This window comes from Gigantopelta aegis, chromosome 3, assembly GCF_016097555.1.
Source record: "Gigantopelta aegis isolate Gae_Host chromosome 3, Gae_host_genome, whole genome shotgun sequence".
Lineage (NCBI taxonomy): Eukaryota > Metazoa > Mollusca > Gastropoda > Neomphalida > Peltospiridae > Gigantopelta > Gigantopelta aegis.
In genome coordinates this window covers 95,256,712-95,282,424 of record NC_054701.1, presented here as the reverse complement: position 1 = coordinate 95,282,424, position 25,713 = coordinate 95,256,712, and the positions used below count along the sequence as shown (strand labels likewise).

At 38.4% G+C, this 25,713-nt stretch overlaps 1 protein-coding gene across 2 annotated transcripts in view; it reads left to right on the top strand.

The window, feature by feature from the left end:
* Nucleotides 1-1,399: 1,399 nt before the first annotated feature.
* LOC121369391 (probable nuclear hormone receptor HR3) overlaps nucleotides 1,400-25,713 on the top strand; it is a 200,866-nt gene continuing 176,552 nt past the window's right edge. The window contains exons 1-3 of one of the 2 annotated variants that reach the window (XM_041494461.1): nucleotides 1,405-1,455; nucleotides 2,879-2,961; nucleotides 19,251-19,387. The gene's annotated coding sequence lies outside the window, so the exon portion shown is untranslated. Of the gene's footprint in view, nucleotides 1,456-2,878; nucleotides 2,962-19,250; nucleotides 19,388-25,713 lie in introns of both variants that reach the window. The other variant, XM_041494462.1, reaches the window with a different exon arrangement.

Here is a 25,713-nt window from a genome sequence, read left to right as displayed (position 1 = left end):
TGAGCTATTATTGGGGGTTGTTGACTCAAATCTTCTATTTTGTATTTGGACACCCAACACAAAATGGCACAAGTAACCTTTAACCTTTTCGGCTTACCCATCTAAATTATTGACAACTGTTCTTTGTTTGGGGTGGGCTTTGTTTTTCCATCTATTTATTTTGTTATACATCAATTAGCCATTGCTAAACGGAAACTTATTTGCTATAGCTCGAAATACTCCTCTCCCTCTCTGTCTTGGACAGAACTATTTGACGAAGTAAGAGGTTGTGCTCACGACAGGCCTGCTTGAACAGATATCTGATGGAACATGCTAAAAACCACCCACACCCACAATAAAACTAAACACACCATGTAGTACACAGACAATCTAAATGTGAAGTGGGTGGCACATGCTATATAGTGTGTATGTGTGTGTTGGGGGAACATGTAGTCATAAAACAAATCATCACCCTCCATGGGTGAAGTGGGTGACATACGCCACAGTGGTGGGGGAACAAGCTCCTTTTTTTTGTTAGTACATGTAATACATGATGAAAAGTGAACCCCCTCCTTGGTGGGGGGGGGGGGGGGGAGAACTTTTAGTTTAGTTTATATATATATTATAGTAAGGTCATGCGCCTCGTTCCCGCACCTTTATGGGTGTACGGGCTCCCGTTTTGTATAGAGGGGCAGGCTGATTCCCCCCCCCCCCCCCGAATCTAATAATGATAATAACGTTTATATTATTAATATTATTATTATAATAAAACAATATTCACGAGCGTAGGAATGTGCCAAAAAGTGTGTGTGGGGGGCGGCACACTTTTATATTTACACTATTATAAAGGAAATATAAAGCAAAATATCGGAAAAGCTGCTCCCCCCCCCCCCCCCCCCGTTTCCTACGCCAGTGATATTTAGTCAAATAAATGAAATTAATTGGCAAATAGGCGGTAGGCCTGTATAAATGCCAATCCACATAACCAAAGGTAACTTCATAAATATTCAAGTTTGCATTAACTTAACTAAAACCTATAAATATAGGGTTCCAAACGAATCAGTACTACGCACGTTTACATGGATTACAACCAATACCGTGATTAGAATGATGGAAATACATGGTGAACACAGTACAGGCCGGTTTAGTTTGTTTTGACACTGAATAAGCGGGAGATAGGGGTTAGGGCATAGATCAGGGTCCCCCATATTTTGAGGAGTGCAGTTATGTAAGCTACAGAGTTTTTTTGTTTTGTTTTAGGTGAGAGTACAGCTGAACACTAACCCCCATTCCTAACTGCTTCAATGTAAAAAAAAAAAGAAGAAGAAAAAAAAGAAGAAGAAAAAAGTATTTTTTAAGAACTATTACACATCACGTGATCAATCACGTGAAACCTTCACCATGACCATGACCTTCAAGAGGTCACACATGACTTACGATCCCGGGATAACATGGTGTCGTAAACAACATAATTTGGTGAGTATTTCTCTTAATTTTCACGCTCAGAGTGAAAGGATCGCACAGTGTGACTGTTTCTAAAATAAAATGTAATTAAAGTAGCACACAGCAGCTCCAGTTTTAAACAATAAGCCACTAAACGGTGTAATTGGTTCGGTTTATTACTTTGACGTGTAAACAGTTTCCTCTATGTTCTACAGTTATCTCCCTTTATTGTACATACACGTATAATAATTACGTTTGAATTCTGTTAAATTAAAAATCCTGCGTTGCTGCCGTGATGGCTGCTGATAATCATGAATTCCACAGAGTAAAAATAATAAAAATATCATTTGACAGCTCTTGTTAAAGTAAATTTATAATACACAGTCTAAGACTAAAAGGAACAGTAACACCGAATCTTGCAGTGGGAAGGCCCAACCCACACTAGACCACAGTCATTCAGGGGATGGTGGTGGTAATGATGGATGCATTTAGAATTTCATCAGCAAAAGGCAACTATCCAACAATTACCCCCTCCCCAGTGGTTAGCTTTATGGTTAGGGGTAGAGTTAGGTTTAGGGTTAGTGTTACCTTTAGGATTGGCGTTTGTTTTTGTTTGTTTGTTTAGGGCTAGTTTCAGGGTTAGTGAGATTCCCTCATTATTATTATATCAATATTATGGGGGTAACAGGTGGATATCTTTCTGAGTAACCATACAAATGTCCAGGCATTGAAATACATGGAAGTTTAGAATGGTCGTCCAGGTTACCAGGTCACCATGTATGTCAAGAAAGATGAGAATGGTTGACCTCGACCTTTAAGTGTAGGTATCACTCTTGCTCCCCATCACTCCCCTGAAAATAATTAAAGGAGAATACTTTGTAGTTCCCCTTAGCAGTGGAATTTATGTTACCAATATGGTATATTCATAAGTGGCTCACCATAATCTACGTTAGGGGAGCAGTTAATGACTCCCCATAATGTTTTTCATGTCAACGTCTCGAATGGTGCTGTGTTCTCCACGCAATCTTATTTAAACAAAAGCTACACCCTCCCCCAATTTGATTAGTTGTGTGTTACAGACCTAGGTCTTAGGGGTTGTAGTGTTCTAAAAACATTATTTTTTCTTACCTGTCACCTTGGTGTACAACCTGTGAAATTTTAGTGTTCCAAAATATCTTTGAATGAAATATGAATGAATAAATAGACTAAAATAAAAGGGAGAAAAATTTATTTTGTGTTTATCAATGTGTATTGAACAGACTGCCATCAACATAACCATGGTGTTTGGTAACCAGGTCAGGGTTTCTCCCAGAGGGTAAAATGGGTATGGCACCATACCCAAATGTTTTTACTGATTTTTTTTTAAAGTTAACCTTTTGACAAAATTAATTATTCTTATCATTAATGTATACTTTTTTTTAACCCTAACTCTTAACTTAACCCATTTTCTTTTTAGGGGAGGTCGCCTATACCCCCTGTGGTTGCATTCATTTCCATAGTGTCATACCCAAACATTTCTTTCTGGCAGAAACACTGCAGGTACAGTAATCACAAATAATATGACCTAGTAACCGGCACTGGTTATAACCAAATTATCAAATTAAACATGCTCAATAACAACAAAAATGTCATCCCTTACACTGTAAGTTACTGTATGTCAATAGATGCACATGATATTCTTGTCATTTCATAATATACAATCATGGCTGATATAACCTTAACCCAGGTTTTGAAATTTGGAGTTAGAAGAACAAAGCTCAGAAAACCTTTAAAAATCTATGAAGTGAACGGCACCAAGACTAACCTAGCTAAAAGTCTGTTTTGTTTTGGTAACCACTGGAGAACTTTCAATGTAATTCTGTTAAATTGGCTGTCAGTAAGAATACTAGTAAATACAAGTGAAAGCCCTGTTTCAATAAGCACACCACAAACTTGATTAAAATAAGGAAAATGAAACCTAATTAGTACATCACCAACCTTGAATGCAAACAGTTAATTTAATTTACATACCGTATTTGTAACACCCCCTTAAATACCCACCTCCCAGGCTGCCGTTGATACCCGTCTCCCAGGCTGGCGTAAATACCCACTTCCCAGGTTGCTGTAAATACCCGTCTCCCAGGCTGCCATAAATACCCACCTCCCAGGCTGACATAAATACCTGTCTCCCAGGCTGCAGTAAATACCCACCTCCCAGGCTGTTTGTAACATGTTTACAGGTACCATTCATGCACAAGACCTGCTGTTCTATAAGCCACACATCATGTTTAAAAGTATTTATGGTACAGTGGTTCCACGTCTATAAGGGACATTCATTTGTCTACTGATGTACAGTAACTTGCTTGCTGCTAAACATGAATTTATTTGTAAAGGGATTTATCCAGGATTTTTACCGGCATCAGTTGCGTCGTGGTTAGGCCATCGGTCTACAGGCTGGTATGTACAGGGTTTGGATCCCAGTCGAGGCATGGGATTTTTAATCCAGATGCTGACTCCAAACTCTGAGTAAGTGCTCCGCAAGGCTCAATGGGTAGGTGTAAACCACTTGCACCGACCAGTGATCCATAACTGGTTCAACAAAGGCCATGCTTTGTGCTATCCTGCCTGTGGGAAGCGCAAGTAAAAGATCCCTTGCTGCCTGTTGTAAAAGAGTAGCCTATGTGGCGACAGCGGGATTCCTCTAAAAACAGTGTCAGAATGACTATATGTTTGACGTCCAATAGCCAATGATAAGAAAAAAAATCAATGTGCTCTAGTGGCATTGTTAAATAAAACAAACGTTACTTTTTTTCGTCATGGTCCGATGTATGATGGGAGTAAATCATACTTGGGATATTTTTTAGGCTACTGAATGATGCAGAACACCATGTTAAATAAATTCATTAGAACAGACATGATTAAATATATATATACTCTTCAAAAAAAGAAACGCAAAAGGGTACAAATGGGTTATAACTCCGATTTTATGTTTCCTACCGGTTCATGCTTTGTGAATATACGGTCATTGCATGTCCCAAACACATTCCCGTGGTTACATTCGATAAAACGCAGCTACTGTACAATAAAGTTCCAAAATGTGAATATTCGCAAAAACGCAGCCACGTGCAAACCATGTCACCACTGCACGTGTGTTGTCTGCACGTGCAACATGAACACCGACAGTATAAAAGTGCAGGGTGTTTGCTTGCCTGGCCTCTGTATTTGGCAGACAGTTGATAATCCAGGACATGCCACGTCTCAGTGAACCGCAGAGAAACAATGCCATCGGCCGACTAGACGCAGGCGAATCCAGAACGGCCGTTGCCAGGGCATTCCATGTGTCCCCAAGCACCATCTCCAGACTGTGGGACCGTTACCAGCAACATGGATCAACACGTGACCTCCCTAGATCCGGTCGACCACGGGTCACTACCCCCGGGCAGGACCGCTACATCTGGGTACACCACCTTCGGGAACGATTGACTACTGCCACCTCCACAGCCACAGCAATACCAGGTTTGCGCAGGATATCCGACCAGACCGTACGGAACCGCCTACGTGAGGTAGGAATTCGTGCCAGACGTCCAGTTCGAGGTGTCATCTTAACACCACAACACCGTCGACTCCGACTGCAGTGGTGCCAGATTCATCGACAATGGCCTCAACTGCGATGGAGACAGGTGTGGTTCAGTGACGAGTCCCGATTTCTGCTCCGACGTCATGATGAAAGATGTCGCGTGTATAGGCGTCGTGGTGAACGTTATGCGGCAAACTGCGTGCAGGAAGTGGACAGATTCGGCGGGGGTAGTGTCATGGTGTGGGCAGCCATCTCACACACTGGCAGAACTGACCTGGTCCACGTGCAGGGCAACCTGAATGCACAGGGCTACATTGACCAGATCCTCCGGCCACACATCGTTCCAGTTATGGCCAACGCCAACGCAGTGTTCCAACATGACAACGCCAGGCCTCACACAGCATGTCTCACAACGGCTTTCCTACAGAACAACAACATTAATGTCCTTCATTGGCCATCGATATCACCGGATTTGAACCCAATTGAGCATCTATGGGACGAGTTGGACCGACGCCTCCGACAGCGACAACCACAGCCCCAGACCCTGCCCGAGCTGGCAGCAGCCTTGCAGGCCGAGTGGGCCACCATCCCCCGGGACGTCATCCGTACTCTGGTTGCTTCAATGGGCAGGCGGTGCCAGGCAGTTGTCAACACACGCGGAGGCCACACCCGGTATTGACTCCAGATGACCTTGACCTTGGTGGTGTGTCCTATCACTTACTCACAATGGACTAGAGTGAATTGTGAACAATCCTGCAACATTTGGTAATTATCGGACTCGCCATTCAATAATTAAATCAATTCTCCAAATGTTACGACAATGTGGTTTTGCGTTTCTTCTTTTGAAGAGTATATATTGGGAGTTTGTATTACAAAAATTGGGAATTGTTAGTATGGAAATTGGGAATTTTCAGTGCCACTTTCTTTTGGGGAGGTCAGGGGGGAACATTTTGTTTTGAAAATCTTAACTAGCAATATTTCTAGTCAATATTGATAATTAATTAGCAACTACTATTTAATGTTTTAAAATTATGTAGTGATCTCTGAAACTTGCGTAGCAAATTGTGACATTTCCCTGAAGGGAAAATATTTCACTAGCCTGCCGGACCAAAGCCAACTAAAATTTATTAGCCCGACAGAATTTCTACTAGTCCGCCAGCCTATAGAACAATATATTATTATTTCACATACATATGAAGGTGGTGGTGAGTGAGTGGGTGGGTGAGAGTTGTTTTGTTTTGTTTGTATGAGTTCAAACGGCTGGAGGTTCGAATCTTGCTTTGCACAAAGAACATTGTAAATTGCATCGTTCACTTACAGTCGAAGCATAAAGTTTGACGAACATTTGAAAAAACAAATCACAGTGGTAATAGTGGATAAACCTTCTAGAAATTACGGGTAATTGGTCAGTCACCTGCGGGTTTAAATATATATATATTCAAATATATATATATTTAAACCCACCGGTAACCGACCAATTATATATATATATATAAACCCGCCAGTAAAGACTAAGTTTTTCACATTTTTTTCATGTCGATTTCAAAACTCAAGTGGCATCCTGCAAATATTTAACAGAAGAATCTATTATAAGCACACTGACAACATGCTTTGAACAAATACTTTTTAGGAACTATTGACCTTTGAACTGCTCTGTTTCTGGGGAATGAGGCTAAATCAGAACCATTATCAAAACGGAACAATTTTTGTTGGCCAAAACGGAACAGATTAGGTGAAAATGGTACTTTTTTTTTTTTTTTTTTTAATTATAATGCGTCCTAGGTATCGCCTTTTTTCATACTGTGGAATTTTAATTTTTACTACAAGTTATTTATTTCTTAGCTCATCAAAATTAACCTATTTATTTCTGAGCCGATTGTTTTCTAAATACATTTATTTTTGCTACTACCAAAACACTTTAGTTTCCTTACATCAAACCAAACTGAAATTAGTTACAAAAACAATTTTTTTTAGGAGGATGGGATGGACTGGTATAGATATAACTGCATTTGAATGTATTTGGAAAAACGGTGTTACAAAGTAATAAATGATTAATACAGCTGTTGTTTCATCATTCACAACTTATAATACCATTTCAGCCAGACATTAAAAAATTTCTGGCTCTCTTTAAATCATATAGCCATAGATTTTTGTTCATTTTTGTCCAATTTGGTTCCATTTCGTTTGGGGTTTTTTATGTCCCAACTAGTACGCCATCACTGGCATATCAAAGTGGTACACGTGCTTTCCTGTTGGTGGGAAAGTCCACCAAAAAATCCCTCACTGCTAATGGAAAAATATAGGAGGTCCCTAAGACTACAAGTGAAAAATTACCAAACATTTGACATCCAAGAAACAAAACAAGGTGCTCTACTGGTATCATTAAACAAAACATTAAACAAAACAAACTTTTGTTAACTTTTGTGCTACTGGCGTAAATTCCCACCAAACTAAACAATCACCATGGTGAACAAATACCCAACATAGGCTTGTCACACACATTTTGTATGTCATGGTGGAAAAAGTCCACTAAGCTTGAGTCATGGTAATAACACCTTTGGCCACAAGCGTTATTTTGTTATATTCCAGATGTTGCACGAATTGATAAATTTCTATTATTTTCTTTTGTATTTTTTTTTATCTCTTCTGGTTAATATTAATAACACTTTGTTCTATTTGTAGAGTTGTTTTTGATACAATTTCCTTAAAAAAAGGTAGATAAAATGATTGAAAAGCATAATTTTATAGGTCACTACTTCGCATGTACTAAAACACAACCTTTGATGAAACACTATTTACTTTTCCCATTCCAACACCATGGCTGTTTGTTGCAGGTTAAATATTACCTAAATGATTTTAGGAAAACAGTATCTGTTATGACTGATGCCTGTGTCTATAAAAGAATGCAGTTGGCATGTGTATATATTTGATATATTGTACATGTTCACACATACACAGGTATTTGTATAATCAGTTGGCATGTGTATATATTTGATATATTGTACATGTTCACACATACACAGGTATTTGTATAATCAGTTGGCGTGTGTGTATATTTGATATATTGTACATGTTCACACATACACAGGTATTTGTATAATCAGTTGGCGTGTGTGTATATTTGATATATTGTACATGTTCACACATACACAGGTATTTGTATAATCAGTTGGCGTGTGTGTATATTTGATATATTGTACATGTTCACACATACACAGGTATTTGTATAATCAGTTGGCGTGTGTGTATATTTGATATATTGTACATGTTCATACACAGGCATTTGTATAATATGGGCTCGCAATGCCAGTAGCCAAATTAGCCATTGGCTAATTTTTACAAAAAATGGCAAATAAAATTTGCAAGAGACTGAAATTTTGGCTAAGCCATTTTCTACTTCAGATGTGAACAAACGGTTACATAATCTTCCGACACCTCAAACATAATAAAATATTCAATTAGCGTAATAGCGATCGGTAATGAGAAACAGTGTCATCCAGAATAGGCCTACAGCATAATAGTGTTTGCTTATTTTATAATCACAGTTATTAATTTTAATGGCATATGTTTTACATACATGTATGAAAGCTAAGATCTGCAGCTTGTCATTCTAACTTTATAAATTCTTTGAACCAAAGTAATAAAAACGGACTGACATTGCGTTTCACTTTCATCACACATGCTAGTTCAGAGCTGAATGACTAAAGTAGTGTTGGAAATAGAATAATATTGATTTTCGTCGATTATTTCTTTCATATTAAACTGATAAGTAAATATTTTGTAAATATCTATTTAATGATACTCTACCTTATTTAACATTTACTTGTTTGGGCTCTCATTGATGTACAAGGTGGTGTTTACTCTTGAAATTAAAAGAAATATGTCAGTAAACAAGTGATTTGCGAACTTTATTGGAACAGACTGTAACAAATTCTTAGTCTAGGTATTTCACGGCACTGGAATCAACAACATGGCACAAATTACGAAATTGTTGGGGTGGGGAATTGATGGGTTACTTAATAATAATAATAATAATAATATTGTTATTATTATAAAAATTTGAAAAAAAGAAAGAAATTCAAACCAACATAAAGAATGCTATTTTAAAGAAATAATGAACTATATTAGCTGTCAAATTTAAACATTCAGCCTCTCCCATATAAATGTCTGTATGTTTGTGGATTTAATCTGGTATGCCTTACAAGCAGAGGTGGGGGCTTGGTGGGGGCACTGGAGATAGTGCGGCACCCCACAACCACTGAAATATTAACTGCCCCTACCCCCATTGCTGTCTTTGATTTTGATCAGGCAATACGGTTTTGTTGTTCACATTTATTCCAGTTTGTACATGATTGGCTGAAATAGGTGAATTTTTATATTCATATATAAATACTTTATACAGTACTGTGCAAAGCAATTTTGGCTAAAACATTTTCATTATGTCTAATGAAAATCTCATTTGGCTAATATTTTGGCTACAGGTATTTTTTTTATCCAGAGTGGGCCCTGATAGTACATTGTTGAGTACATGTTTGTGATAGATAGATTGCCAGTGGTAAATTATCTGGCAGCAGCTTGTTACAGGACAATGTCCGTTGTGTGTAGCTATCATATATACAGTGTATGCACTGACTGTGTGTGGGAAACTGGTACGGTACACGTGTTACACATTACAAGGAATGTACATACACATGAAGGTAGATATGGGGAGAGAGTTCACGTGTGACCTACATGTACTGTACATGTGGTTCTGTGGGATCAGCAAATGGGTCAAGGCTGCAGTGTAGTGCTCTGGGTTGGACTATACCAATTAAAATCCCATAGGTGACCATGTTAACATTTGTGTTTAAAAACACTATATGCAATATATCGACCAAACTATGACCCATAAATATCAGTACTACAACCCCTACCTCAAAGTATTAACTGCAGAAAATGGTATCTTTCATGGCTCATTTTCGGTATAACCAGATGTTTCTACAACACCCCTAGTTTCGCACCAAATTTTAGTACTTTTTTTTTACAGGTACCCCATACATGTTCCAAGCACAAGGCTACTTGACACGGTGGTACAACAACATCAAATAAAATTGCATACATTTTTAGCCCAGATGAAACTTAATTTTTTTTACAACAAACACACTCACATTTATAACCAATCACAGGACTTGTGGTGTTAACTTCTCTATCAAAAGTTTGGTGCACCTCGAACTTTGACCCAGCCGGAAATTAATTGGTTCAGTGCTACCTATATCTGGCACTGTACTAACAATCTAGTGATTCCTAGTACTTCTTATAGCATTCTGGTCTGTGGTGCTGTGGCACTGTACTAATAATCTAGTCATGTCATGTCATAGGGTTTTATGTGCACATTCAGAGCAAGCTGTTGTAGCGCGCGCCTGTCGTGGGCGCAAGAGCCGGCTTTTTCCGTCCATGATAGGAAAGGTGGGGGGAGGGGAAGGAGGGACCGCCTGCACTGGCAGGTGCAAAGGAGCACCAGCAGCCCGGTTGAATCGGTAGCAGGCGGGTGGGGGTGGTGCTATGGAATTTGAATGGAGCCGTTAATGCCAAAGAGAAAGTGGTGCGCAATTTTGTTGAGGAAATTTTGGCGCAATTTTGAACGGTCGGTCGAAAGGTAAATGGCCAAGCTAATATAGGTTTTGATATTAGTGAATCGAGAGTAGCTCGTTAATTTTAGACCTTTATGATGCTGTGGTGTCTCCCTAGGTTGCCCATCGGGCCCTTATAAAGGGCCTGACCGCTTCTGGTCGAGGCATCACCAAGTACCAAATAATCTAGTGATTCCTAGTAGTACTTATAGCATTCTGGTCTGTGGTGCTGTGGCACTCTACTAATAAACTAGTGATTCCTAGTACTTCTTATAGCATTCTGGTCTGTGGTGCTGTGGCACTGTACTAACAATCTAGTGATTCCTAGTACCACTTATAGCATTCTGTTCTGTGGTGGAGAATATAGGAGGAAGTGTGGATTATTGAAAAATACTTGACAAGCCCTTGTTGTAGTGAGTTAATTATTGTTTGTGAATCCACACTACAAATACAATCTACAGTGTAATTCATTGTTCATTAAAAATATTTAACATAATAACTAAGTTAACTAATTTTTTATTTTACTTGTGGCTAAAATAGCAAGAAATATTTACAAACTAATTAAAATCCAAGATGACAGAGATGTTGTGGAGATACCTGAATGATTTTGATATACATTTTCAGCAGTGGATGGCTGATGTTACATGTTAAGTGTGTAATGTGTGATTTCTGATTTAGTATCAACCATCTTCTTACTTATTCTGTCGACGATGAGGACCGGGCTAGTGGTCTTCTTACTTATTCTGTCGACGATGAAGACCGGGCTAGTGGTCTTCTTACTTATTCTGTCGACGATGAAGACTGGGTTAGTCGACTTCTTACTTATTCTGTCGACGATGAGGACCGGGCTAGTGGTCTTCTTACTTATTCTGTCGACGATAAGACTGATATTAGTCGACTTCTTACTTATTCTGTCGACGATGAGGACCGGGCTAGTGGTACTTATTCTGTCGACGATGAGGACCGGGCTAGTGGTCTTCTTACTTATTCTGTCGACGATGAGGACCGGGCTAGTGGACTTCTTACTTATTCTGTCGACGATGAGGACCGGGCTAGTGGACTTCTTACTTATTCTGTCGACGATGAAGACCGGGCTAGTGGTCTTCTTACTTATTCTGTCGACGATGAAGACTGGGTTAGTCGACTTCTTACTTATTCTGTCGACGATGAGGACCGGGCTAGTGGTCTTCTTACTTATTCTGTCGACGATGAAGACTGGGTTAGTCGACTTCTTACTTATTCTGTCGACGATGAAGACTGGGTTAGTCGACTTCTTACTTATTCTGTCGACGATGAGGACCGGGCTAGTGGTCTTCCAAGGAAGGAAGTGGTTTAGTTAATGACGCACTCAACACATTTTATTTACGGTTATATGGTGTCAAACGTGGTTAAGGACCACACAGATATTGAGGGGGAGAAACCGCTGTTGCCACTTCATGGGCTACTCTTTTCGATTAGCAGCAAGGGATCTTTTATATTCACCATCCCGCAAATAGTAAATTTCGAAACAGAATAGTAAAACAATTCTTCCAATATTCCGTCATGAAAGTGAAAATTAAGCACGGAATACCGAAAATCGCCTGTGTCTATTCCGCTTACGCTTTTTCTTCAGCTATATTTTTCTGCAGAACAAATCCTCGCGCTACTAAGACCTTTCTCATGCGTTTACCGGTACAAAATCGAGACTAATGTTTGGAGTGAGTTTGTTTGTAATTCCAGCTAGTATGCAGTAATGCATAGAATGGTATATAAACAATTGTTCGTTGTGCAATGTTGTACAGGGCGACGTAGCACAGTCAGGAAAACTAGTGGTACATTAATAATTGAAGGGATAGTACATTTTTAGACGGAATAGTGTTTTTTAAAATTCACTATTCCTTTGGGATAGTACACGTGGTAAAGAAATTAAACTTCAACCCCAGTTGTGGTGCACTGGCAAGAGCGAGAAATAGCCCAATGGGTCCACTGACAAGGATTGATCCCAAATTGACTGGGCATCAAGTGAGCGCTTTACCACTGGGCTACATCCCACCCCAGTGGTCTTCCAGTGATCGATTATAATCGAAAATTGATTAGTTTGACTCTGATGATGTGATGATCGATTATAATCGAAAATTGATTAGTTTGACTCTTATGATGTGATGATCGATTATAATCGAAAATTGATTAGTTTGACTCTGATGATGTGATGATCGATTATAATCGAAAATTGATTAGTTTGACTCTGATGATGTGATGATCGATTATAATCGAAAATTGATTAGTTTGACTCTGATGATGTGATGATCGATTATAATCGAAAATTGATTAGTTTGACTCTGATGATGTGATGATCGATTATAATCGAACATTGATTAGTTTGACTCTGATGATGTGATGATCGATTATAATCGAAAATTGATTAGTTTGACTCTGATGATGTGATGATCGATTATAATCGAAAATTGATTAGTTTGACTCTGATGATGTGATGAATTATAATCGAAATTGATTAGTTTGACTCTGATGATGTGATGATCGATTATAATCGAACATTGATTAGTTTGACTCTTATGATGTAATGATCGAATAATCGAACATTGATTAGTTTGACTCTGATGATGTGATGATCGATTATAATCGAAAATTGATTAGTTTGACTCTGATGATGTGATGATCGATTATAATCGAAAATTGATTAGTTTGACTCTGATGATGTGATGATCGATTATAATCGAAAATTGATTAGTTTGTCTGATGATGTGATGATCGATTATAATCGAACATTGATTAGTTTGACTCTGATGATGCGGCACCCCACAACCACTGAAATATTAATGATCGATTATAATCGAACATTGATTAGTTTGACTCTTATGATGTGATGATCGATTATAATCGAAAATTGATTAGTTTGACTCTGATGATGTGATGATCGATTATAAAAATCCATAATCGATTGTGTGGGAAAATGCTAACCGTAATTGTTCTTCCAGATTATGATTCCGTGAACACTGTGAGAATAATAATTTCATTTAAACATTGCTCACATACATCTACTGGCTTATATACCAGATGTTATTTGTACAACCTATAAATGGGTAACACCCATTTTCAACCCCGTCGATGATCCCATTAGGCTGTTTCTCGTTCCAGCCAGTGCTCCACAATTGGTGTACCAAAGGCTGTGGTATGTACTATTCTGTCTGTGGGATGGTCCATGAAGTGGTGACAGCGGGTTTCATCTCTCAATACCTGTGTGGTTCTTAACCATATAACCATAAATAAAATGTGTTGACTGCATCGTTAAATAAAACAATACCTTCCTTCAAATTTTCAGCTCTTAAAGGCCAGTGCAGATACGGGGGCTAAAGCATTCTGCTTGTTTACCGTGGATAAGTTCAGTTGGTCCTTGGTTCAAATCCCTGAGCTGAAACCACAAAAAGTTCAAATTGCCTTGTTTCACACATGTCTTAAAACATAATCTTCAGTTAGATTAACAGTGTGACAACATAGGTATGGATTAAATTAAATTGGTTGTTGAACCTTCAGTTTTGAGGCAAAATGTTTGACATCCAATATGTTGTGGTTTGTGACTTTTGTTTGTTGGTGTAACTGTTGTTTTGGTTGTTTTGTTTTGTTTTTTTTAAATTTAAAAATCCCCAAACATGACAAAAACAAATTGCTTTTAAGTCCATCTTGGACTGTAGTGGCCTCCTTTGTTCACTGGCTTTCTCATATAAATGCTGTATCAATGACTACATGAATCTCCAAATTTTGTTTATACTGCTCAATTTTTAAAACTTACATTGTATATTTGTGGCATTCTCATTATCCAACTTGTTACATGCAGTTTGTCAGCCTTACCAAAATTGGAACGTATAGGACTAAAGTTGTTCTGATTTAGTTGGTCTCACAGTACGATTTGATTGCATGTGACAAGTCAGTGGACTGATCGCATAATGAAAATGCCATTTTAGACAGTTAAATATATATTTGTGTGCATTATAAATGGTGCCTGTCAGCATGCAGTTCCTGGAAGTTACTGCTGCTTGTCAATCACCTATCCAGTTAGTTAGCTAACAAGCGGTGATTTCAGGTCATTTGTAGCTAGTGCCACAGTGACCCAGCTAGCCTGTGATCAGTATTATTACAATGTTTTAAATACAACAAAGTGCAGGTGCCTCTGTGAATGTTTTATGTTGTTCAGTGGTATTATTTCCGCCTATTCCAGCTTTGGAAAAAAAGAGTTTGATTTGGTTGAAGTGTTTATAAAAAAACGTATTGCCGGCATTCAAAGAAATAAAAATATGAAATATGAAATGAAATGAAATAACCATTATTTGGTGCACTGAGTATGTGAGTGAATCATTACAGCTCTTGTCCATCCCATTCATCCAGCCATCCAACCATTCATCCATCCATCTGTCTGTCCATCCATCCATACATCCACCAGGGGTACAGAAATGCAAAATATTTCACTAGCACGCCAGATCAGAACCAACTAAAATTTACTAGCCCGTCAGAATTTCTGCTAGTCCGCCTGCCTATACTACGGCTATAGAACAATATATTATTGTTTAACAATATTATAATAATTATTACAAAATTCTAGTGACTTCCCACAAGTATTGAACAGGATAATGCATGTATTATAAACTGACCGGCAACATACGTAATTGAGCCATTTCTAGGAATGTCGCGCTGTTCAGTTCAGAATTCTGAAGTCGTCTATTGTCAGTGCAGTACATGTATTGTTGTGTATGTTATCACCATTCTAAGCAGTTTGTTTGAAGGGTTTAAAATTCTGGCAAAAAACAACAATACTAATAATAATAATAAATAAAAAAAAATAATAATAAATACAAATAATTAAAGGTCAGAAAAAGACATCGGACTGGTAGTTGCATTTTTACTCTCATTTGGTGAGCAGGCGAGTACTTTCTGCATAACCTGTCTACTCATCCGTCCATACATCTACTCATCTGTCCATACATCCATTCACTCATCCATTCATCCATCCATTCATTCATCCATCCATCCATGCATTAATCCACCCATTGACCAAATTAGGTTTTGGCATAACTCCTTTTCAGATTATGCAAATATTGAATTAGTGTAGGCTGAATGTAGTCAGAAATTTTACATTCATGTGCATTCATGTATTTTATATAGTGGTGATTTTGATTGGAAAAACACTTCCCTTGCATCTATCCTGCCCCCCTCCATCCCACCTTTGTAATGGCTCTCCCGAGAGGTGTTCTTCTATTAAAACAGTGCATATAACAGCAGCTTGTGACACTAGTTTGACCTCCTTAATTAAGTTGTAGAAAACTAATTTACATATATATTGTCATGTGGCTGAATATAGTGTGTTGCACTTATAACTATGCAGATGACTTGCTGAACATAATGGACTTGAAGATGTCCATTTGTATAATTTACACAGCTTCCTTGTATGTAACGGAGGCAATACTGACAAGCAGGGTAGCTCAACTGACTTGTTTTTCCTTGTATGTAATGGAGGCAATACTGACAAGCAGGGTAGCTCAATTGACTTGTTTTTCCTTGTATGTAACGGAGGCAATACTGACAAGCAGGGTAGCTCAACTGACTTGTTTTTCCTTGTATGTAACGGAGGCAATACTGACAAGCAGGGTAGCTCAACTGACTTGTTTTTCCTTGTATGTAATGGAGGCAATACTGACAAGCAGGGTAGCTCAATTGACTTGTTTTTCCTTGTATGTAACGGAGGCAATACTGACAAGCAGGGTAGCTCAACTGACTTGTTTTTCCTTGTATGTAACGGAGGCAATACTGACAAGCAGGGTAGCTCAACTGACTTGTTTTTCCTTGTATGTAATGGAGGCAATACTGACAAGCAGGGTAGCTCAATTGACTTGTTTTTCCTTGTATGTAACGGAGGCAATACTGACAAGCAGGGTAGCTCAATTGACTTGTTTTTCCTTGTATGTAACGGAGGCAATACTGACAAGCAGGGTAGCTCAATTGACTTGTTTTTCCTTGTATGTAACGGAGGCAATACTGACAAGCAGGGTAGCTCAACTGACTTGTTTTTCCTTGTATGTAATGGAGGCAATACTGACAAGCAGGGTAGCTCAATTGACTTGTTTTTCCTTGTATGTAACGGAGGCAATACTGACAAGCAGGGTAGCTCAATTGACTTGTTTTTCCTTGTATGTAACGGAGGCAATACTGACAAGCAGGGTAGCTCAACTGACTTGTTTTTCCTTGTATGTAATGGAGGCAATACTGACAAGCAGGGTAGCTCAATTGACTTGTTTTTCCTTGTATGTAACGGAGGCAATACTGACAAGCAGGGTAGCTCAATTGACTTGTTTTTCCTTGTATGTAACGGAGGCAATACTGACAAGCAGGGTAGCTCAATTGACTTGTTTTTCCTTGTATGTAACGGAGGCAATACTGACAAGCAGGGTAGCTCAACTGACTTGTTTTTCCTTGTATGTAATGGAGGCAATACTGACAAGCAGGGTAGCTCAATTGACTTGTTTTTCCTTGTATGTAACGGAGGCAATACTGACAAGCAGGGTAGCTCAATTGACTTGTTTTTCCTTGTATGTAACGGAGGCAATACTGACAAGCAGGGTAGCTCAACTGACTTGTTTTTCCTTGTATGTAATGGAGGCAATACTGACAAGCAGGGTAGCTCAATTGACTTGTTTTTCCTTGTATGTAACGGAGGCAATACTGACAAGCAGGGTATGTAATGGAGGCAATACTGACAAGCAGGGTATGTAATGGAGGCAATACTGACAAGCAGGGTATGTAACGGAGGCAATACTGACAAGCAGGGTATGTAATGGAGGCAATACTGACAAGCAGGGTAGCTCAATTGACTTGTTTTTAATTGTTATACAGATTGGCTCCACTGGTGGACTTACATGTAAGTCCAAGCAGGTTTTAGCCACATGTGAAGACATATTTCTGTACTTAATCATGCCGTGTACATTTGTGTTTTTGCATTTTGGCTTTTCTATCATTTTAATATCTCCGTCGGCAGAATACTCGGCTAAGATGCCTTGGTCATAGGATCGACTCCTGTGGACTCTTTCTCTGATTGGGTTTATCCCCCCATTCCAGCCAGTGCCCGTGACTGGTGTTCAAAGGCCATGGTACTGTATGCACTAACCTGTCTGTGAGAAATTGCATTAAAAGATTCCTTGGTCATACAGGTCTTGGAGAATAGAAACAAAATGTCCCAAGCTGTTTATATTACTTGATTGTTTCTTTGACCATACAGGTTGGGACGTAGCCCAGTGGTCTAGGATCGATCCCCGTCGGTGAGCCCATTGAGCTATTTCTCATTCAAAGCAAGTGCAACACAACTGGTATATCAAAGGCCGTGGTATATGCTATCCTGCAGGGCTTCTAGAATTTTCATAAAATCCACTAGCCATGGGATCAGCAATTTAAAAAATTTACTAACCACAATTAAAAATTCACTAGCCCAACTTTACTTAAAAGTTAATATTGTATTAACAGTCAAACATGTTACCTAAAGAGGAAGATAGAGTTTAAAAACACTAACATTGGGGGGCTGGGTGTGGGCAGGATATTCATATTTACACTAACATTGGGGGGCTGGGTGTGGGCAGGATATTCATATTTACACTAACATTGGGGGGCTGGGTGTGGGCAGGATATTCATATTTACACTAACATTGGGGGGCTGGGTGTGGGCAGGATATTCATATTTACACTAACATTGGGGGCCTGGGTGTGGGCAGGATATTCATATTTACACTAACATTGGGGGGCTGGGTGTGGGCAGGATATTCATATTTACACTAACATTGGGGGGCTGGGTGTGGGCAGGATATTCATATTTACACTAACATTGGGGGCCTGGGTGTGGGCAGGATATTCATATTTACACTAACATTGGGGGGCTGGGTGTGGGCAGGATATTCATATTTACACTAACATTGGGGGACTGGGCATGGGCAGGATATTCATATTTACACTAACATTGGGGGACTGGGCGTGGGCAGGATATTCATATTTACACTAACATTGGGGGGCTGGGCGTGGGCAGGATATTCATATTTACACTAACATTGGGGGGCTGGGTGTGGGCAGGATATTCATATTTACACTAACATTGGGGGCCTGGGTGTGGGCAGGATATTCATATTTACACTAACATTGGGGGCCTGGGTGTGGGCAGGATATTCATATTTACACTAACATTGGGGGGCTGGGCATGGGCAGAATATTCATATTTACACTAACATTGGGGGGCTGGGTGTGGGCAGGATATTCATATCTACACTAACATTGGGGGCCTGGGTGTGGGCAGGATATTCATATTTACAAAATAAGACAAGTGCAACATTTGACCCAAAACATTCACTAGCCGTCGGGCATAGCAATAGTAGTTATTTACTAGCCCAACACTGAATATCACTAGCCATGGGAGTGGGGCTACCATAATCTAGAAGCCCTGTATCCTGTCAGTGGGATGGTGCATATAAAAAAACCCTTTCTATAAGTAATAATTGAAATTACCAAATGTTTGACATCCAATAGCCGATGATTAATAAATGAATGTGCTCTAGTGATGTCATTAAACAAAATAACCTTTAACTTTGACCAGACTGTCTGCTATGTGTGTACCTTGATAACATTGTTCTATTTGACAGATGTGGATGATTGTTGGATTTGTGTTGATACATGGTACACCCACACACCTAGACGTAGCCCAGACACAATGAGTGTACATGTTGTGGTGCTGAACATTTGAGGAGGAAAATACACGTGGCCTTGCATTACGAACTGGGTAAGATTATCTTTCTTTTACCTGGGTCAGGTGTGCCGAGGAATTGATTACAGGTGAGACATCCAGGTGGTTAGTGAGACCGGTGATCAGTCTGAGATTACCAGTAGCGCGAGAGATTCAACACTCGTTGTGACGTGTCCATGAAGCCCTTAAACTATTACAGAGGTTCTTCTTAGTGTGTTGCCATGGTAATGGGTCTCCCGCTAATGGAACCTTTTAACTTTTTTTTTTTTTTTTTTTTTTTTATAACATGAGTGTTACAGATACTGTTTATGTCAATGATTCCAAGCTCCCCATCCTTGACATTGTCATATTGATCTGGGGCATAAACAAAAAAAATAAAGGAAAAAGAAACAGAAAAGATCCTTTTAATGACTAAAATTACATTTTTTGTTTTGTTTACAATATCAGTTTAGTCCTGATTATTAAGGGTAAAAGCCATTTGGGCCACTACAGATATTAGAATGAAAAGAATATTTAATAACATCAATATTTGTCTATTTCCAAGAAATATTTTTTACATAACAAAATTTTAAATGTGAAAAATCTGTATTTTTAGTCATAAGTTTAAAATATTTGAAGACTTCAAAGAAAAACAACACAAATTATTAAGTTCTTTAACTGTATTTTCTGTCAATATTTGGACATTTGAAAAAAACAAAAACCCCAAGGCAACTGTAGCCAAGTAGATGTAGAACTAGTTACTCGAAACATAGTTGTTTATTACCATAACTAAAGCAATGAGTTGTTTATTACTATAACTAAAGCAATGAGTTGTATTACTAGTAAGACCACCCATTACAGGTGTTGTCCAACTGTAACCTTTATGTTGGTTCTCTTCCCGATGGTTCTTTATGACTGGAAGCCATTAGCATGCCAGACAACACCGAAGATTTATCTAGTTTTCTCATTTACCCAGTCAGTCAGTTGGATCACCGTAATTAATCCATGCTTCACCGATCTTTAACAATACATTTAAACAACACTAACAAACCTTACTGATCACGTTTTCACAGAATGTAAAGGTTTATGTTTAAAAGTATTAGAAATAATGTATTTGTAACACAAAATTACATAATAATGATTTATGGTATTGGAAGTAACATATTTGTAATGTAGTACAGGGGTTCTAGAATATGCTGAGTCGGATGGCAAGTAATAAAAAGAGACCACGGCTGTGATCATAAAAACAAAAGAAACATCTGCAAATCACTTCTTTTCATTTGCTTTAACGTGCAACATTTCACTAGATAATATTTGGCTACCAATAATCTATGACCCATACATGACATTAATATACCTCCCAATGTAATTTTATTCAAATAAGTTGAAAGTATATAAACATATGAACTGCAAACACAAAACATTCCTAGTTATTTTTGCTCCATGTTTTCTTCACATTGGGACCCCAAGAGTTGTTACTCTAATAGTAATACTACATACGTCAGTTAAATGGAGAACGGTAGCCAGTCTTTTAACATTGGTTACCTGACATTGTTTCCCCAAGCCAGTTCACCATTACTTGGCTACCCCCCCCCCCCCCCCCACTGCTGTACATGTATGATGAAAAAGTACAAATTTACAAAGTACTTACATACAAATTGTGTGCGTGTGTGTGTGTTTTATGAAACTTACTATTACTAGACCTAGACATAGAGGTGGTTAAAAATACCAGATTTTGGAAGCATACATAGCCAGCCTTGGTGATGCAGTCATTGAACATGGGACTGGTAGCTAGGTACCAGGTTCACATCCCGGTACTGGCTCCAGTCCAAAGTGGGTTTAACAACTCAGTGGGTAGGTGTAATACCACTATACCAACTTCTCTCTCACTAACCACTAACTACTAACCCACTCTCTTGGACAGACAACCCAGATAGCTGAGGACAGCGTGCTTGAACCTGTTGTATATAAGCATGAAAATAACTTGAAAGGAAATGAACTGAAATAGCATATATCTATTTTATGGATGGCTCCTTTCACGTTTCCGTGTTGAGCGAGAAAAAAAATCCATCCACTAGCCAATGTTTAAAAATAAAAAATAATTGGTTTGTGTTTTGTAATTATAGCCCTGTTCCGAGCTCTAAGCCTTGTTGATCCCGGCAGACTGACCAGGGATTAGTGGTGATCTGTCAGTCTGTCATTCCGTCTGTCCAACCGCCTCTCTCACCAGCAGCTACTCGAGTCGAAAACACCTGTTCTCCTCGGGCCTACAGCTTGTTTAATCTTCTCTTGATGTACTGTGTCTTGGAGCACCACCGAGGACATTCACCCCGGCTGACACGGGTCATGGGATACACCTCTGTTGTTATTTCCCATTCCAACCTGGATACATTGACTGATGTGTTAAATACAAATGTATCTTGATATGCATTGGTCCCACAGGTTGATAAAAATATTGACATTGAGCAGACATAACATTATGTTAACACTTGTCATATGATCACCAGGCAGAACTCGAATCTTGAAAAATAACCCAGGAGGGTGAAATGCCCATATTAGTTATTTTCCAAGAATCCACAATTAACTCTGTATTCTTACTGAATCTATTATTCATTAAATGTTTAATGTGACTACTAAATTAACTGTTATTTTATATTTTTAAGGACAAATTTGGTTAAAATCTCAAGGAATATTTACAAAACTAGTAAACCAAAATGACAGGATCGTTTTGAAGCTGACACGTGATACTATTACAGTAAATGTATTCTTTACAGTGGGTGGCATTAAGCATGTTACACATGCTAAACATGTCAGTTATGATTTCCGATTTATTATTTGACAATCTTTGTTGTGTTCTGTCTAAATACATTACTATCGCTAGTGTCATGTTTATAAGGCTTAAATGTCATGATTGTTCTATGATGCAAAGGTCTGGTCTTGTAGGCTAATGTGTTGTACTTGTTTACAATGTACAGAGTCAGCTGTGGGTTGAAATCCCCAACCTGAATGCACACAAAGTTCAATATTGCATTGTTCTCAGCTGCAGATTCCTGAAAAATAATCTTCAACAATATTGTGACGTCAGGGGTATAGATTAATTCTAATGAAGCTGTAACCAACACAGTTATTCTCAAGTTGAACATTTGCATAACATGAACTGGGTTTAATAATAATAAAAAAGACTTATTTTGATTGGCTTAAGTTTTAGTTTTTTTGAAGAACAAAATAAAAGACAAGTTGCTGGTACTGACCATTTAATAAGTTCTTCAGTTTCTAAATGTTAAAACTGTTGTGCCACATAATAAGGCGTGACTGAGAGATGAACAAAACTGTAATTCCTGCAATTTATCGAGACCAGAGTCAATCTCTAATGACATGACATGCATACAGTTTGTATGGCGTTGTTATGACATAGTGTCTCAGACTTTATTAGAGTCTTGAGTCTAGACTCATATATAAACGTTTTATAAGCACCAGGGCCCCGTTCCACAGAGCAATCTTAACACTACTATCGCTGTAAATACCTACCATCGCAACCTTCATTTTTTTTCTGCGATCGCTAGCCCGTTCTACAACGTTGCGTAGCTTACTATCGTTGTAAATTTCGGTAAACATTTACAATTGGTATTAGGTAGTTGTAAGCCACTAACATAGATGTCAAATGGCAGTTACATGATGATTTGATCATTTTCTAAGAAGGATACTTTTTGTGTAAAAATGGATCTAATAGAATCAAACCTGTCCTAGCAGCCACCTGTAATCAGCGATCACCTGCCTTAAGCGGCCACTTTATTCCCTCAAACAATTTATAATGTAAATGCATCTGTAATAAGTGGTCACCTGTCTAACGCGGCCAGCGGCCACGTAAATCGGATCCCAAATTACTAAAATACCTGTATTAAGCGGCCACAGTAAAGTTTTACTATTATATAAAAAGGGATAACAACAGTGGTACGGTGCAGCAAATAACCAATCTTCACAGTCCTGACATCTCTTCTGTTTATCAATTAAGAAAGTATGACTCTGGCATGGATCTAGTTGCCTCTGGGCAGGCTACGCTTGACATTTGTAAGTTCACTTACTATGACAATACACTGCATGAAGTAGGAATTAAATAATTAAATGGAAAAAGAAAACAAACTTGTTGAGAACGCTTAATTTAATACATTCCATTTGCATTATTTCTGAAGGAGACAACATATCATAAGTTGATTTATAGTCAGCTGTGAAGCACGCATCCGTTGATTAGCAGTACACACGGTAAAACAAGAAACAACAACAAATATTTTAAAGACTGTATATGTGGTAACCTGTACTCAGCGGCCACCTGACTTAAGCGGCCACTTTTATCTACTCCCTTGTGTGACTGCTTAAGACAGGTTTGACTGTATATACCAAATACCTTTTATAAATTCGACATTCAAACAGTCTAGATCATATGACCATCACACGAAAATATGGGAGATAACACTCATGTTTTATGCATTCGGCAATTATCGCTCAACAAATAAACTGACATTACTTCATGGATGTCTGATACCAGTGAATACATCCAAAAAGTTGGTAATCAATCATTTAACTCATTCACACATTCACACATTTTCGCAAAGACGATTTTAATCATTAAAGGAGCACTTACGACTACCATAAGGCTGCTTTGTGGAACAGCTGTAAAGTTTACGGTGCCAGTTGTAAAATTCACCGTAAGTCACTACAATTAACCTTAGCTACAATTCTCCGTAAGTCACTACAATTAACCTTAGCTACAATTCAACGTAAGTCACTACAATTAACCTTAGCTACAATTCTCCGTAAGTCACTACAATTAACCTTAGCTACAATTCTCCGTAAGTCACTACAATTAGCTACAATTCTTACAATTAACCTTAGCTACAATTCTCCGTAAGTCACTACAATTAACCTTAGCTACAATTCTCCGTAAGTCACTACAATTAACCTTAGCTACAATTCTCCGTAAGTCACTACAATTAACCTTAGCTACAATTCACCGTAAGTCACTACAATTAACCTTAGCTACAATTCACCGTAAGTCACTACAATTAACCTTAGCTACAATTCACCGTAAGTCACTACAATTAACCTTAGCTACAATTCTTTCATGGAACGGAGTCCAGCCCTGCAGTACCCACCTCCATTGACCACCCCCCCATTCCGGAAAATAACCTCCACACACACGATGATACCTCTGTTGTCTCGCCAGTCTGTCAGGAAAATTATATACAGTTCACGTCTGCATGTCAGCTGAAAGGGTTGCTTCCCTTTGGTCATTCTACATACATACATGTACAATTAATTTTGGTGAAACAAAACTTACTTTTATTATTTAATGGAATACTGTGTGCTCCAAATATATCACAATAATATACCAACATACTGTAACATTTTTGTTCTTCAAATAGTTGTGTACATGTTCTCTGAAGTCAAACTGTTTTTGTTTACTGTTTTTTTGTTTTTTTTAGGGTTTTTTTTTAACCACAAAATATACAAGTAAACAAGATAGAACTGATAGATAGTGATAAAATAAACATAAGAATAAAATTGATGATGTTTTTTTTTGTATAGAAATATCTCATACATATTAATATTATACTTCTAATAATCACTGGCATAGACATTGACTGTCACAGTTATATGACTGGTATCTGTCTGAGCTAGACTGTCACAGTTATATGACTGGTATCTGTCTGAGCTAGACTGTCACAGTTATATGACTGGTATCTGTCTGAGCTAGACTGTCACAGTTATATGACTGGTATCTGTCTGAGCTAGGAGGTGGGACGTAGCCCAGTGGTAAAGCGCTCAATGATGTGCAGTCGGTTTAGGATCGATCTTCGTCGGTGGTCCCATTGGACTAGTTCTCGTTCCAGCTAGTGCTCCACAACTGGTGTAACAAAGCCATTGTATGTACTATCCTGTGTGTGGGATGGTGCATATAAATGATCCCTTGCTGCTAATCGAAAAGAGTAGCCCATGAAGTGGCGACAGCGTGTTTCTATGTGGTCCTTAACCATATGTCTCAGGCAGACCTTGCCTTTTAAGGTGTACGGCTGTGATCGCACTCGTACAGTGCACGTAATTTCAGTCTGGCGAGTGTGAAAACTAATGCACGTTACACTTAACAAACAGTGCACGTAAAATGATTTTGTATATTGATTGTCACTATTTACCGTATGTAGCTGATAGAAAGATCCGTTTAATAATACCAGAAAAAAAAAAATGTTACAAGAACGGTAGCATCCATGCAGAATTTTAATATATTTGCTATACAAATTGGAAAACACAGGTTTAATAGACATCTTCGAAAACGTACCAATCCGATCAAAACTTCTTTAACTATTTAATTTATTATTAACAGAATACGG